This window comes from Leptinotarsa decemlineata, unplaced genomic scaffold, assembly GCF_025532065.1.
Source record: "Leptinotarsa decemlineata unplaced genomic scaffold, Ldec_3_MD MMD2_tig00026282_RagTag_RagTag, whole genome shotgun sequence".
In the NCBI taxonomy this organism is placed as follows: domain Eukaryota; kingdom Metazoa; phylum Arthropoda; class Insecta; order Coleoptera; family Chrysomelidae; genus Leptinotarsa; species Leptinotarsa decemlineata.
In genome coordinates this window covers 22,002,071-22,017,333 of record NW_027412668.1, presented here as the reverse complement: position 1 = coordinate 22,017,333, position 15,263 = coordinate 22,002,071, and the positions used below count along the sequence as shown (strand labels likewise).

Sequence of the window (15,263 nt, the reverse complement as noted above, 5' to 3'; positions counted from 1 at the left end):
AAAAATACATAGATAAGTACTTTTTTGATCATTCCCATATTGGTTTCAACTTAAGAGCCATTTATATGCAAATGGTTGCATATAAATTATGATGCGTCCTTCAAACTCTCTGACAAATGAAAGTATTGTGTAACAAAACACATCAGAATTTAAAAAATTATTGAAAATATGCCGTGGGAGTAATTATCTGATAGAAGTACGAGTATGTAGTTGAGGTTTTGCCGTCGTGGTACAGAGTTTTTTCCAATGTTTCGCCAGAAGTTTGTCTAATTTTTTCTGGAACCGCTTTTAACATTAGATCTAGTAGTACATCTGATACTGCTAACATGTTAGCTTGATATTATAGTAATACTATCATTATAAAAATTAATCAATTTCAATGCAATAGTTGTTGTTTTGTCAAATTCTTGCTACATTTTATACGGTTTGAAAACAATATAGATTGTTTGACTTTTTTGTAAGCACTACAGGAAAATCCTCAAGGCGCTCTTAGATCGGTGCCTGTGCGATTATGATACCAGTTACTGATTAAGATACCATTGAATTTCAACCCAGCTGTCTAGTATTTCTTCCTAAATGTTTCAATACTTCTGTTATAGTATTTTCCACATAGAATGTCTCAATATTGCCAAATAGTAACAGGCCTTTATTACTCGTGATGATAAATGGAACAACTTCAGTCTCCTGTGGTGCGTGAAGCAATAAAACAAAACTTCAGTTAGGAGTTTATATGGGAATTAGACATGTTATTTATTGGAACACATTTAATTTCGACACCAACGGTCTTATAACCCATTCAAGTTGTTTTGTATCTAAAAGCAATGTACAGGACTATTGAAACTTGAGACTATGCATGGCGGTATCGTAAACGACAATAGAGTAGGTTCAAGTGTGTAAAATTTTTAATATATGTGATGAAAATCAACACCAACTATAATGATACTAACATGCAGCTACATGATACTATGATGATACTAACAGAAAGCTACAGTGCTAGCGAAACATGTTGTGATATATTTTTCATATAAAGTTTGTAGAGATCAAATCGTGAGGTGTTGTTTTTGAAATTACTATGGATCTTCATCAAGTAACGATGAATCAATCAGGAAATCTATACAAAGATGTGTAGATCATGCAAAGAAGTAACTTTCAGACACAAACTGAAAAAAAAATAGAAGTAGAAGGCCAAAACCTTTCTTTCCAAAAATTGATCTCTCCTAAAAATATACCCTTTCAATTCGAACTAGATTCCTATGGCTGGAATTTAATCGAATAAGCTAATAAATGTTATTTACTTACTGTCATTGATGGGTGGATTCAACCCATTCCGTGTTTTTTCTTATAATATCGTATTTGCTACTGAAGTGCCGATAAATAAAGTATGAAAACTTAATGGAGACATGGATGTAGTCAAGAAAACGGTAGTAAGTGGAGAATTGAATAAAATACAATTTAGCAGAGTGAAGTTTTTAATATCTCGAGGAATTGAAATCATTTTTGTCTTTATTATCTCAAGAAACATTAGATGTTCATGAATAGGGATTAACTGACTTAAATAAAGATACAAATTCAACGAAACAATGAAATATCAAATAAGGGAACACGAGTAATTAATGTGAGCAGTGAACAATGAATATTAAAAACTGAAACATAAAAAAATTACAAATAATTGAACAATCTATATAGCCAAAAAGTCAAATATAAAATTCTCCATGATTCATATAAAAATATTCAGAGGATTCTGGCTATATAAATCCTTCATTTTTGATTTAAATCATTAAATACATTTTGAATTGATTTTTGAATATAAGAGCAGTTTAGATTTCTTTATTTCTTCAGGAATTGTATTATATATCATAATTCCATCATGATAATATGATTTCAGTCCAAAATTAGATTCAAAATTACTAACCAATAATAATTTTATTTGTCAAGTGTTATGACTATGAATATTATTGATTACTATGAAATTTATGATTGAAATTTTTGGTTTATCATTGAATGAATGGAAGAATAAATTTTTTGTTTGTATAGTGTGTTCAAATCTAATCATTTTTTTTAGTTCATACAAAATTCACTGTTGGTTCTGAGTACGATAATTTATACATGCATTTGATAGTTTTCAAAGATTCTATCGTGGATTTAATAAAGCTGATCTCCAAATAGAAATTAAATAACGCAGCTGTGAGTATATGACGCTGAAATGCATATTTTTCATAAATTTAAGAGAAATATAGTTCCTGATTTTCAATATGTCTTTTTCATGATACATTTTCATTAATATATAATCCTAGGAATTTGATAGAATTGATATAACTTGAATCGTTATCAATAATTATGGGACTTGTACAACTGTTCAATAATTTTTCAAAAATATTTATATACGAAGATTTTCGGCAATTTGGAGTTGACTTATTTTTTTGAAGCCAACCTACAATAGTTTTCACGTATGTTTTTATATTATTATGCGTGCCTCTATAGTTTGCAATTTTGCTTGAAAGATGATGGAGTGCTCTTAAGAGATTTGGAGAATTTAAATCTGGATCGTGTTACTCCTATACCAACCTTTTCATCCATTGTGGACCTATCAGTGAACCATACCATGTCGTCGAACCGGATATAATAATGTCAGGACAGACAATTCCGTTTTCTACTTCGATAAGTTTGTTGGGGGTTAAAATGGACAGCAATATGTCATGGCACTGTTCCGAACTCTGTTCCGAAGCAGAAAACTGTCCAAACCTCAGCAACTGTTGATGCTTCATGAAGCTCAGAAGATAAGACTTCCTTTGGAGTATTGTTCTCATGTATGGAGCTTCGCCTCTAAACATACCCTGAAGCTGTTGAATTCCATCCAGAAAAGAGCCGTCCGCCTGATTAGAGATGCGAACATCACTTGCAACCTTAATAGGTTGGGGATTTGTCTCTCTTCTATAGATACTTTCACGGAAAGTCTTCAAGTAAATTGGCACATTTGATTCCACCAAGAGCGGTACATATCAGAAATACGCGACGGACTGTAGCTGCTCATCGTTTTGAGGTTCAACTCGGTATACCTATAACTTCCCTTCCTAAAAACTATTCAATTTGGAGAACTGCGTTTAGGGGGAATAAACTTCCTGATAACGCTTATCCAAATGGATCTAATCTCCATATATTCAAATCCAATGTGAATCGCTACTTTCGCACAGGCACCGTTCTTAGAGCGCCTTAAGAATTTTTCTGTAGTGCTTGTGTCTTGCCCTTAAAAAAATACCAATGTACGATGCGTCTGCTTGGATAGAACTCTTCAATTTCTTCGTGAAATCGTGCCTTTCTAGTATAACATTCATGAGTTTTCACATGGATTCCAGATGAATAAGATGCAGAAACCTCGAGAATTTTTTTCAGAGCAGCTGTAGAGCACATAAAAAACTAATTTCTGAACTGACAATTAGTAGCAGTTTCTGTAACAACTTGCGATTTATAGTTGTGCTAACACCAATGCAGTGGCTTTTCCCTTCGACCAGTCCTTGAATTGTCGACCAAAGTTGGCGGTTTGAGTAGGGTGTATGAATTTTGCAGGGTTTCCACGTTTTTGTATAGAATTAATTAGGATTATGGAAATGCAAATACATCGAAAGTGTATAGCATTTCGGTCACAATGATAGAGAAAACAAAAAAGCAAAAATTTACAATGAGGGTGACTTCAACTAGTTCGTTTTTATCACACTGTCGTTTCTGCCCTTTCGATTCAAACTATTTCCGAGTCTCGTGCGTTCTCATATCACCGAAATAGCTTATCTATAAAGATGAGTCGCAAGGGAGTGGGTAGAGGCAACAGATATGGTAGATGAAATACTTGGCCTATTTCGTTCGGACGTCTCTATATTCGTTTCCGGCTTCTCTTGTTCATGTCTTCTCTGTATTTTTTGTCGCGAAAGAACTTTCATCAAGTCACTTTTTTTCTCGCATTTTTTTTAATATTCGATATTTGATCATATCCTTCACCACTATGTTTCTTTTCTTCATTCTTGTATTCTCATTCTTTGATTTTTTGTTTTTATATCCCGATATTTTCCTTTGTATTCTTGTTCTTGAGTGAATCGCTTCAAAAGATCCTTTATATCTCCATTTGCCATCATATTGTCATGATTATCTGCACACGTATTCACCTCACACTACTAAATTCACTTCTTCCGTTTCACTATTTATTTTATCATCCAAATTATATCCTGCCGTCATATCGTAATGATTACCTGCACATTTATTCACCTCACATAACTGAATCCACTCCTCCTGTTTCACTATTTATTTTGTCATCCAAATCACATCCTACCGCTGTCACCATCTTTTGTGGATTCTGACGGTTCAAAATATGTTTTTCCATTAACTAGCTCTCGCCCTTTCATGAACGATAACCCTCAGAAGAAGAACCTTCTACGGATGAACGAGGCATTATGTTTAACCGTTCGAGTCCCGGGTTCGGGTTGGACGAAACCCAGTTAAAATCGATCGTTTCTTCGTTCGGTCGTAGTTCGACGTTCGAACCATCGTCCACATAATGGTCTATTGAACGCATAGAATGAACCACTCACGGTGACCCAACTTACTACCATTCCTCCTTCATTCAATAATTCATACAGAACTCCATTCAACAACAATTTGATCATTTCACTATTTCAATTGTTTACTTGTTGCTTCACTTTAGGTTTTCCCAATATACTGCGTAGTCAGTTTCTTTTCCAGTATCATTTTATATACTGTTCCATACATCACGTCACAAATCACCACATTTTATATGCAACCCTCCCATTGAATTTTATGGCCCCAAAACAACTCATACCGCACCTAACCTTGATTGAATACTTTCTTTCCAATTGATCCAAAAAGTTGAGTTTTACTTTTTTATTGTGTGTGTGAAGTTTTAACTGACGATTTTCCATTTTCAACAAATTTTCATTATTTTTCATATAATTCAGTTTTATTTCATCGCAACTTTCCGAGACAACAATTATTTAGGTTTTGAAAAAGTCGGGACCTCAAAATAAATCCATGCTGGATAACGAGATAATGACGTTCATCATTTTAAGGGGGAAATTTTCCGTTATTGAAGCTCCAAGATGAGCAGTTGAATTACCTAAATAAAAATTTTTATGTGATCCGCTTGGGATTAAGCCGGAGAAGCTTTACTGAATTTTCTAAAGAAGAATTCATATAAAACCTGAGCGATGACAAAAAAAAGAAGACGACATATAACAGAATATTACATACATATGTAGGAGTTCATGAAAAATATTCAAATAGGAATCACATTGAAATAGAACTGAATAATCATCAATACCTAATGAATACAAAAATCTATATATTATTCAAAATGGACACCAATGAGTCTTGGCACAATCATGTCATTGGTTGCTACTCAAAAGCTTGGAACACTGGTCCAAACCAGAAAACTGTACATACGTCAGCAACTTTTGATGCTTCATAAAGCTCAGGTCTGACCTTCTTTGGAGTATTGTTCTCATGTGTGGAGCTCCGCCCCCTAAACATGTCCTGGAGCTACTGGATTCCATCCAAAAAAGATTCATCCGCCTGAATGTAGACACGAACATCACTTGCTAACTTGATAGTCTGTAACATGGAAGAAAGATTGGAGATTTGTCTCTCTTTCATAGATACTTTCAAGGGACGTGTTCAAGTAACTTGGCATATTTCATTCCATCAAGAGTGGTACATATCAAAAATACTTGACAAATTGTGGCTGCTCATCGTTTTGAGGTTTAACTCAGTACACCTCGGATTTCATTGTTCAAAAACTCTTTTATTTGGAGAACTGCGTTGATGTGGAATGAACTTCCTGAGAACGTTTTTCCAAATGAATTTATTCTCCAACGATTCAAATCCAACGTGAATCGCTACTTCCACACAGGCACCGATCTTAGAACGCCTTAGCGATTTTTCTGTAGTGCTTGTGTTTTGCCCTTCACAAAAATAAGAGAACGAACTAATGAGAAAGAAAGATGCATTCTCTCAAAGGGTGCTTTTTCTGATTACTTTAATCTTATCTAACTGTCTTTTACAATCCGTCCCAACCAATTTCTTCACATTTTTCTCTATCTTGTAAAGTTGAATTAGGATCAGATCTTCAAAGTTTTTCATTCATATAACATTTTGTGCTACTTGTATTAAATTTGGATTATCTCATTTGATGACTGCATTACAAATGGTTATTATATTCCAGTGTAATATCTCGCTGGAACTGGATATATTGATCAATTGAATTGTTATGACACTGTTCTCATCTCAAACATTCTGAGCGTTTGATTTTTTTCAGCATGGTTATGAACACTACACCAGTTATTTCGAAGACACTCAAATTAGTGGAAGTGTTAGGACGACCGTTTATGAAAACAAAATATTCATCAAATTGTCTGTACAGAAAGGAGGAGAATACTGCAAAACCCAATTGGAAAATGTCCAAGTGAGCACAGTGAAGTGAGTTATTTTTATGTTAGTTTTTCCGTTCTTTTAGGTGTATGTAAATAGTCGTCATATTTCTTTCCTAGTCCGGAGAAATGAAAATCACTGTTGAATAGAGGATAATAAACTATAGCTTGACAACAACTACTCACAATACTCAGGTCAAGGGCGCAAAATTATAATGATGTTGATGTTACGATGAAAACCATAAATAAGTTGAAAAGTATGATCGTTGAACGGTATTATTTTTTTATCAAGATCTGGAGAATTTAGAAACAATCATTTACTCATTCCGAAGCAAACAAGCAGCGCCTATAAATATTTTTCTCGGTAGTTCCGAGGATTGTTCCTTACTTTTTACATACATATTCATAATAAGAACAATAATTGTTCGAATAAATGGAAATATCATAAATGAATGTATTATCTTTTGACAAAGTACTCACGTGAATAGATATGATACATACTTTCAAACTGGACGAAATATTCTGTAATTTGTAATGAGTACAGAATTTTTCTAAACATCTATAAAAGATTGAAAATTGTCATTATCGTCATTTTTCAGACGAACTTCAGGACAATCGTCTACAGTTTCTTCATCGTCTGCTTTCTCATACTCTTGTGGATGATATATCTTTTGTGATATAAGATCCTCCTCAATCAGCACACAACCTCGAATAGAAAAGTTCTTCTATCAGTGCTTACTGACTTTCGAAATTTAGATGTTGCCCCTTCCATGGCCCACTCGCACTGAAAATACCAACTGAACTAAAATAAAAAACCTCAACATTCGATAAACATCCGTCAACCCTAATTTTTTTGTATAATCTACCATCCATGAAAACTACAATGGAATATATTTTTATTAGGTCTGTCGGAAAATGATCGTGTTGTGTATGTATACCTTTTGTGTATACAGGCCGTTTCTTTTATCATGTGGTAACATTGCTGTATTGTAAACATGTAAACCGTAACAGATACAAATACGGTTAAATGGGAAAAGAGGCAACTGTCATCGAGAACAATACAATGGTCGAAGAAAATTCACGTGGTTTCTAGCCCTTTTCAAGTTATACGGGGAAAACCAAAAATGTTGTTTTTCGTTATTTTCGAATGGAATTGCTATTTGGAGGATTATCAAAAAATGGAAGAAGAAAATGTTATTGTATTCGAACTGTACTATGACAATCTTCTATTTATGAATATTCGATAAAACGTTTCGTGTCAACATGGCCACAATATTTTTTTTTAATACGGACCTGTCTTTTTATTACAAATATTGATAAAGCAATAAATTCATAATCCAATGGTATATCACATTTGATATTTTTATAGCGTTCCATTTGAAATAACTACCATCATCAGTGACAACAATTTTAAATTGTCCTGTCGTTACTTCTTCTGTAAATTGTTTCGATTTCTCCAAAATATAATTCAGACAACCCAATAATGCAGCAATAATAAGAGAACATTTAGATGCAATTTTCCCAAGAAAATAGATTGGAAACAATGGACCAATTAACTGGCCAGCTCGATCCTCAGATCTAACTACTTTAGATTTTTTGTCTGGGGATACATAAAGGATACAGCTTTTTCAATACCTAGTACAGATATCGACCATCTCAAACAAAAAATAAGAGATGCATGTATTTGTATTACAACTATTATACCTTAAATTGACAGAGACATTGTCTGGACCAACAACTTATGTGCATTCAACGAAGAGATCTTCATTTCATCAGTTCGGATTTCCATTGTCTAATATAATATAAATTGATTTGAAATTCCTGAAAAAATGAATAACCTCCAATCAACTCCCGCCAAACGGTCATCTCAGACCAGCAACTGTATTTCCAGCTCTTTGAATGAGTGTCGCCATCCTAAATTAGCAATTATTCTGACGGTGCGCTTTCGATAAATGAATACTCTTCCAGCAGAGGAGCTCATACCCCAATTCAAAATTCCATAGCGCAAGTGGCACCCAATAGTTGTATAATACAGATTTAGGAGAACCCAATTGAGTTTTTACATTGAATGCCAATATTTTACCTGTTTCCCAGAAGTAATATTATAGTGTTCCTAATTGTCTCTTGCACATCTACCTGTTTCACCAGATTTAATCATTATTTGTCATTATCTAGTGTTATATAAAAGATATTGTATAATAGTTTGATGAACCAGTAACTCATGAGAAGTGTAGCAAAACGCATTTTAAATATTTTATTGGGAAAATTCTATGGTGGTTATCATGGATAGTAAAATGTTTCCTGATCACGAGAACTATGAACGCTGCAACCCACACTATTCAAAACCAAATACTCCATTGGTTTTATGCTTGACTGCCCAGCATCACATAAACTGAACTAATTCAAGCAAAATTATTTCCAGATCACCCAACATTCCATATGTGCGTCGATTCATGAAATCGAACTCATCAAGTAATTTGAACTATTTCCTAAATACATACAAAAGCTACATAATTGACTTTGTCGGTTGTCGATTAATTATGTTAGTGAAACAATAATTGTAACTGTGATGCACTGTTTGGAATCTGTGGTGTAGCAATGAATATTACTGGAGTTATATCCCAACAACAAACCATTATTTTTGAAACTCTGACCCGTGTTTCAATCTTCGTCTTGAAGATGATTGAAACACGGGTCGAGGTGTTGAAAAAACGGTTTGGAGTTGGTATAAAACTTAGTAATATTTATTAACTGTAATAAGTAAACGAAACAAGTCATTATTGTTATCACATATTTGTCTGTTTTTTCAAGAACGAAACAGGAAAATCCTCAAGGCGCTCTCACAGCGGTGCCTGTGCGAAAGTAGGGATTAACATTTGATTTGAATCGCTCGAGATCGAATCCATTTGGAAAAACCTTCTCAGGAAGTTTATTCCACATAAACGCAGTTCTCCAAATGAAAGAGTTTTCAAACATAGGGGTTCGAGGTGTAATGAGTTGAACCCCAAAACGATGAGCAGCCACAGTTCGACGCGTATTTCTGATATGTACCGCTCTTGGTGGAATCAAATGTGCCAAGTCACTTGAGCATTTCCCGTGAAAGAACCTATAGAAGAGAGAAAAATCTCCAACCTTTTTTCGATGTTCCAGGCTATCAAGATTGTACGTGATATTCGTGTCTCTAATTAGGCGGATGGCTATTTTCTAGATGGAATCCAGCAACTTCAGGGTATGTTTGGAGGCAGAGCTCCATACATGAGAACAATACTCAAAGAAGGTCTGATCTGAGCTTTATAAAGCATCAAAAGTTGCTGAGGTGTGTACAGTTTTCTGCTCCGGAACATTAAAAAAAACCTGTTTAAAATCTGTTTTTCTGTTAACCAGCTGTCGCACCCCTACGAACGACAAACCTCAGAATCCGAAACTTTTGCGAGCTAAGGATTAACGAGGTCTTACCTTTTAACGTGTGATTCCTAACACGGGTTGGACGATAGCAAGTGAAGTTCTAACGTTCAGACTAGGGCTTGAACCACCGACCAACACGGCAGTCAATTCGAGTGAGTGAACAAAGCACCCACGCCGAACCGCTTGGCTACCGACCGACCGAGCTTTTGAGAAGCAGCCTTTGCAATTCCAGCGACATGATTGTGCCAAGACATATTGGTGTCCATTTCAACCCCCAAAAAAACTCATCGAAGCAGAGAGCGGAATTGTGTGACCTGACATTATTATATCCAATTCTGAGACATTTATCTTCTTGTAGAAAACGTATGCCTGGGTTTTTGTGGCATTGAATTGAATCTGGTTACTTTCACCCCAATTGGAAATCACTTCTAGATCCCCATTGAGATATGCAGCCTCCTGATGCCGGTGAAGATGTGCCGCCGTACCCGATGTCATGGAATCCAAATGGAATGACGAGACAAGTGTGCTGTCCTCAGCAAAGCCATATATTGGATTTCGGGTTTTTTCCAATAAATCGTTGATATACAATCAAAAGAGGGTTGGAGACAATATAGATCTCTGGGGAACACCAGCGTTGATGGTGAAAATATTCGAGAGATATCCATCGACGGCCACTTGCAGAAAACGTTCTTTCAGGAAGCTGGAGAGTCATACACAAAAATGATGCCATATGCTACACACGGCCAAAGGCCTTAGAAATATTAAGCGCAACAGTTCTTGATTCTCCATGTTTCTCGATTGCGTTGTTCCAAATATGGGTGACATACGATAGAAGGTCGCCTGATGATCTTTGTTTTCGAAAGTCATATTGATGATCGCTCAAGATGTTGATGCCTCCCAAATATTTGAGGATATGGTGGTTTACGACTTTCTCCACGATTTTTGATATCACTGATGGCAAAGCGACTGGTCTATAGTTATTTGCAAGATTTTTCTTGCTCTTTTTATGGAATAGGCTGAACCCGAGCACTCTTTCAACAAGAAGAAAAAACCCTTCTTTTGTACGATGATGATTGAGCTGTTTAAAAATTCGCCTGACTGAATGTTATCGAAAAATAATTTCCGGCATTGTGGATTCTAGTGTGGGAATAGTAAGGTGGTGCTTTTCCCAAAAAATCGACTGTGAAGTGGAACGAAAATTGTTCAGCTAGTAGATTTGCTTTCTCTATGGCACTGCTGCAATTGAACCATCCGCTTGTGTTAGTGGTGGAATTGTGGATTTTGTAAAGTTCTGATTAACAGCTTTAGTTACCGACCAGAAAGATCTAGACCCAGTGGGATTATCAAGTAGTTTATCCCTAATTCTCTCATTGTGAAGTTCATTGCTTTCATTTATCCTAATTTTACAGCTGTTGCGAACAAACCTAATTCGGTTGCTGATGTTGCTGGATTCCATCCAGGAAAGAGCAATCCGCCTGATTGAAGACGCGAACATTACGTGCAACCTTGATAGTCTGGAATATCGAAGAAAAATTGGAGATTTGTCTCTCTTCTAAAGATAGTTTCACGGGAAGTGTTCAACTGACTTGACACATTTGGTTCCACCAAAAACGATACATATCAGAAATACACGACGGACTGTGGCTGATGGTTTTGAGGTTCAACTCAGTACTCTTTGAACTCCACTGTTTGACAACTCTTCCATCTGGAAAACTGTGGAATAAACTTCCTGAGAACGTTTTTCCAAATGAAGTTATTCTCCAGCGATTCAAATCCAATATGAATCGCTACTTTCGCACAGGCACCGCTCTGAGAGCGCCTTAAGGATTTTCCTGTAGTGCTTCTATTTCGTCCTTAAAAAAATTCGAGTACATGGCGCTAACCTCGTTATCATTGTTAAATTGTTTCGATGCTTTGAACTCTTCTGATGACTCCAAAGCGTTTTCATTTCGAATCCATAATGATCTTACGAGAAAACTTTTTCTACACCAGAACAAAAACACTGAAGAAGTCCTCTTCATTGTGCGGGAAAAGTGTTTTCTTTATATTCATTTCACGCCAGAAGTTTCAATTCTATTTATCAAACCATTGTACTTGCTTGTCAGAGTCAATTATGAATTCAGAAATCGCAACGAATTGAAATTATGCATTCTTCTGATGAAGAAACAACGTGATTTTTTATCTTCTTTGAATTTGAAAGTAGCATTCCTCTTATTCTAAAGCATTCAGAATGGATACTGTGAAACTTCTTGATGACCAATTTGAGAAATAAGCTTGAACACGAAGTAAGAATAAATATTATGAGAAGTCCGATATTTGATTTACTGGATAACTTTCAGGATTTGAGGTTGATAGCCCTATTTGTATCCTACAATATTTTATCGTCTGGAAGTTTGTCAACATACCGAACTAAGTTGCGAATCCTTCCGAAAAATATCCAGTTACGCATATTTTCTATATAGTGTTCGCATAAACCTTTTTTCCCTAGCTCGCTCAATCGTTGACGAGATATATTTCAGAGTGAGGGTCTTTGTGGATGAGCAAACTCAATTTTCGTCAGCATATTGTGATGCGGTAAGAATGGTTTCAGGATGTTGTTGATGGTGGAAACGTATAATGTTGACTACATTGGTATTCTGTGTAACTTGGGTTGTGCACGGTGTGAAAATATGAAATTTTCATTTCTCTCCAAAGTAGTAATGAAATGAAGTTCAACAAAACAAAAAAAAAACATCTAGATGCCCGTTTTCTACAAATCATACAATTCACCCTTATCAAAATGTATTTCTAAACAAATTTCAGCTTGATTATGCATCAAATAGATTGACAATTACTGATCTATGTGAAGCTCATGAAAAAAATATTATATATATATATATATATATATATATATATATATATATATATATATATATATATATATATAAATTGAATAATGTTAGCGACTGGAGAAATGTATGGTAAAATGGATTAACAGGGTCTCTCAGTCAAAAAATCAAAAATCAAACTCTGCTTTACTTTCCTAAGCTTTCGCTTCTAATGGGAAGCTTCTTCAGGACCTATAATTTAATGATTTTTGAATATTTTCGCCTTTGAATAACATTACAAATCATACTTACAGTAAAAATGAGTGAAAAACAATAAATTGAAGATATAAATTGACGTAAAATTTAACATGTATACGATTTTTTTTGTGGGTTTGACAAATGTCAATTTGTAAATTTACTAGAACTACATCAAAAACATAATAATAATGAAAGATGTATCAATCAATAACTCTTTTATTACAGTAAAAAATTATCAAATCATCATACCTATTGAAAAATGACATTTTTGTGAAGGTATGACGATTTGGGCATCGTCAGTACCGGGCAGGCGGTTCTCGATTGAAGACAAAATGAGAAAAACCAAGAAAGCACCTAATGAAAATAGCTGCGTAAACGCAAGCGAAACGTAAGTGGATCCACCTATCAACTGACAACTGCGGTAGCAGAAATTTGGGAAGCTAACCTGAAATGCTATCGGAAAACGAATCCACATGTTTCTAGAAATGATGTGAAATCTAGAAAGGTTAATGCAGTCAAGCTGCTGGAAAATAATTTCATGAAAATCAAAAAATACATAGATAAGTACTTTTTTGATCATTCCCATATTGGTTTCAACTTAAGAGCCATTTATATGCAAATGGTTGCATATAAATTATGATGCGTCCTTCAAACTCTCTGACAAATGAAAGTATTGTGTAACAAAACACATCAGAATTTAAAAAATTATTGAAAATATGCCGTGGGAGTAATTATCTGATAGAAGTACGAGTATGTAGTTGAGGTTTTGCCGTCGTGGTACAGAGTTTTTTCCAATGTTTCGCCAGAAGTTTGTCTAATTTTTTCTGGAACCGCTTTTAACATTAGATCTAGTAGTACATCTGATACTGCTAACATGTTAGCTTGATATTATAGTAATACTATCATTATAAAAATTAATCAATTTCAATGCAATAGTTGTTGTTTTGTCAAATTCTTGCTACATTTTATACGGTTTGAAAACAATATAGATTGTTTGACTTTTTTGTAAGCACTACAGGAAAATCCTCAAGGCGCTCTTAGATCGGTGCCTGTGCGATTATGATACCAGTTACTGATTAAGATACCATTGAATTTCAACCCAGCTGTCTAGTATTTCTTCCTAAATGTTTCAATACTTCTGTTATAGTATTTTCCACATAGAATGTCTCAATATTGCCAAATAGTAACAGGCCTTTATTACTCGTGATGATAAATGGAACAACTTCAGTCTCCTGTGGTGCGTGAAGCAATAAAACAAAACTTCAGTTAGGAGTTTATATGGGAATTAGACATGTTATTTATTGGAACACATTTAATTTCGACACCAACGGTCTTATAACCCATTCAAGTTGTTTTGTATCTAAAAGCAATGTACAGGACTATTGAAACTTGAGACTATGCATGGCGGTATCGTAAACGACAATAGAGTAGGTTCAAGTGTGTAAAATTTTTAATATATGTGATGAAAATCAACACCAACTATAATGATACTAACATGCAGCTACATGATACTATGATGATACTAACAGAAAGCTACAGTGCTAGCGAAACATGTTGTGATATATTTTTCATATAAAGTTTGTAGAGATCAAATCGTGAGGTGTTGTTTTTGAAATTACTATGGATCTTCATCAAGTAACGATGAATCAATCAGGAAATCTATACAAAGATGTGTAGATCATGCAAAGAAGTAACTTTCAGACACAAACTGAAAAAAAAATAGAAGTAGAAGGCCAAAACCTTTCTTTCCAAAAATTGATCTCTCCTAAAAATATACCCTTTCAATTCGAACTAGATTCCTATGGCTGGAATTTAATCGAATAAGCTAATAAATGTTATTTACTTACTGTCATTGATGGGTGGATTCAACCCATTCCGTGTTTTTTCTTATAATATCGTATTTGCTACTGAAGTGCCGATAAGGCAAGTGTCTTACTGCAAAACATCGGATGTCTAGCAGTGAGGATGACATATAAGTGAAATTTTACTTCTTCCATTAAATATATTGTGCGGGAATCCTGTGAATGATATCTGATTCGATCGAATGTTTGAAATACGAACGTATAATTCAGCGTTCATATGAAAGTTTTTGTCTCGAAAGTATTTTTCTTTTGTGTAATCCGATGTTTGTATGAAAATATATGAATGAACTTATATTATTATTATATTCATATTACCTACTTATCTACTATATTTGAATGATAACCGTTGCTTTCAGCTGACCCCCTGAAAACTTTTTTCACAATATCGTATCTTTTTTAAATCAGAAGGAACGTAAAAAGTCTATAAACGGAAAAGTTGAGTCCTGACATTTTGTGTCGTGGACAATGGTGAGAGCTATCAGGAATATATCTGGAAGTACGGG

At 34.7% G+C, this 15,263-nt stretch overlaps 1 protein-coding gene and 1 long non-coding RNA gene across 2 annotated transcripts in view; one reads left to right on the top strand and one right to left on the bottom strand.

Annotated features, from left to right (window-relative positions):
* The window catches only part of LOC111507286 (uncharacterized), a 495,004-nt gene that overhangs the window by 247,644 nt on the left and 232,097 nt on the right, over positions 1-15,263 (bottom strand). The window lies entirely within an intron of this gene.
* LOC141484738 (uncharacterized) overlaps positions 4,020-15,263 on the top strand; it is a 64,857-nt gene continuing 53,613 nt past the window's right edge. Inside the window, exon 1 of the long non-coding RNA XR_012466772.1 lies at positions 4,020-6,477. This is a non-coding gene — a long non-coding RNA (uncharacterized lncRNA). The remainder of the gene's footprint in view (positions 6,478-15,263) is intronic.